Genomic DNA, 2,500 nt, shown 5'->3' with positions numbered 1-2,500 from the left:
TTTTTCCAGAATTTTTCGAGGTCGGGAAGTATTTTTTTTTATTTTCCTACCATTAAACATCGAGGAAATCGGAAAAAATAGGAACCGGCTCGGAATGACCCCAAATTCAGTGGGCAGCCTCATAAAAATATGGCTGATTTTACTGGATTGATTTCATGTGGAAAGCACGACGTTTTGTTGTAGGAATGCGGGAACCCCGGCGGCTCGCCTGCCGCGGCCAGCGACGTCGGGCTGGCCCCTGCAGCGCCTAGCCTCTCCCACGCGGGGGGCAGGCCAGAACGCGGGGGGCCAGGGCCCGAAGGCAGCCCCCCCGCGGGCGAGAGAGCAAGCCAGCAGGGGCTGTCGCCTGCCGCGGCCAGCGACGTCGGGCTGGCCCCTGCAGCGCCTAGCCTCTCCCACGCGGGGGGCAGGCCAGAACGCGGGGGGCCAGGGCCCGAAGGCAGCCCCCCCGCGGGCGAGAGAGCAAGCCAGCAGGGGCTGTCGCCTGCCGCGGCCAGCGACGTCGGGCTGGCCCCTGCCGCGGCCAGCGATGTCGGGCTGTCGCCTGCCGCGGCCAGCGACGTCGGGCTGGCCCCTGCAGCGCCTAGCCTCTCCCACGCAGGGGGCAGGCCAGAACGCGGGGGGCCAGGGCCCGAAGGCAGCCCCCCCGCGGGCGAGAGAGCAAGCCAGCAGGGGCTGTCCGCGCGTCGCGCAGCGCGGCATGGCTGCGGGGGCCGCGCGCGCGCGCCCAAGCGCCCAAGGGCCCCCAAGGGCCCCAGGCCCTCAGGCCCCAGCGCCCCAGCGCCCAGCGCGGGCGGGCGCGCGCGCGCGTGTGGTCTTTGAGGGGCGCCGGCCTGGTGGCTCCCTAAAGAGCAATAAGTGTCATTGCAGCTCTGGCAGGGGGAGACACTACTAGGTCCCAGCTGTCACCCCCCCTCTAAAAAATTCATTTCTTGGTATTTTGAGCTGAAATTTTGCACAGAGGTTGGCAAAAATCCAATCCACCTTCATTAATTTTCCCAGAATTTTTCGAGGTCGGGAAGTATTTGTTTTAATTTTCCTACCATTAGAAATCGAGTAAATCCGCAAAACTAGGAACCGGCCCGGAATGACCCCAAATTCAGTGGGCAGCCTCATAAAAATATGGCTGATTTTACTGGATTGGTTTCATGTGGAAAGCACGACGTTTTCTTGTAGGAATGCGGGAACCCCGGCAGCTCGCCTGCCGCGGCCAGCGACGTCGGGGACGCTGGCCTGCGCTGTCGAGCCCGCGAGGGCTGTCTCCGCGGCAGGCCCCCCCTGAACGGGGCACGACAGGCCACCGCGCTGGCTCGTCCAGCGTCGACAGTCCCTCGTCCAGGTTTCAGATCGCGCCAAGTCGAACCCATGACCTGCTCAAGCCATCGTGCGCTGCCGAATTCGCATCTGCGTGTAGGCTGCCATTCCACGCGGCAGCCCCTGTTTTCGTCAGCGTGCCCCCCTGACGAATTTTCCTGCCTGGCCCAGTCCAGCGTCCAGCCCCTGTTCGTCGAAAAATCTGCGCTGCCGATTTTCCACGCGGCAGCCCCTCTTTTCGTCAGCGTGCCCCCCTGACAAATTTTCCTGCCTGGCCCGGCCAGTCCAGCCCCTGTTCGTCGAAAAATCTGCGCTGCCGATTTTCCACGCGGCAGCCCCTCTTTTCGTCAGCGTGCCCCCCTGACGAATTTTCCTGCCTGGCCCGGCCGGACCAGCATCCAGCCCCTGTTCGTCGAAAAATCTGCGCTGCCGATTTTCCACGCGGCAGCCCCTGTTTTCCTCAGCGTGCCCCCCTGACGAATGTTCGTCGAAAAATCTGCGCTGCCGATTTTCCACGCGGCAGCCCCTCTTTTCGTCAGCGTGCCCCCCTGACGAATGTTCGTCGAAAAATCTGCGCTGCCGATTTTCCACGCGGCAGCCCCTCTTTTCGTCAGCGTGCCCCCCTGACGAATTTTCCTGCCTGGCCCGGCCGGTCCAGCCCCTGTTCGTCGAAAAATCTGCGCTGCCGATTTTCCACGCGGCAGCCCCTCTTTTCGTCAGCGTGCCCCCCTGACGAATTTTCCTGCCTGGCCCGGCCGGTCCAGCCCCTGTTCGTCGAAAAATCTGCGCTGCCGATTTTCCACGCGGCAGCCCCTCTTTTCGTCAGCGTGCCCCCCTGACGAATTTTCCTGCCTGGCCCGGCCGGTCCAGCCCCTGTTCGTCGAAAAATCTGCGCTGCCGATTTTCCACGCGGCAGCCCCTCTTTTCGTCAGCGTGCCCCCCTGACGAATTTTCCTGCCTGGCTCGGCCGGTCCAGCCCCTGTTCGTCGAAAAATCTGCGCTGCCGATTTTCCACTCCGCAGCCCCTGTTTTCGTCAGCGTGGCCCCCTGACGAATTTTCCTGCCTGGCCCGGCCAGTCCAGCGCCCAGCCCCTGTTCGTCGAAAAATCTGCGCTGCCGATTTTCCCCGACGAACCTGCAGCTGCACAAATCCGCGCTGCCACTGCCCCATTGTCTGGACCAACAG

This window comes from Populus nigra, chromosome 2 (genome assembly GCF_951802175.1).
Source record: "Populus nigra chromosome 2, ddPopNigr1.1, whole genome shotgun sequence".
Lineage (NCBI taxonomy): Eukaryota > Viridiplantae > Streptophyta > Magnoliopsida > Malpighiales > Salicaceae > Populus > Populus nigra.
The sequence above is the reverse complement of the archived record's forward strand: the minus strand, read 5'-3'. Positions refer to the sequence as shown.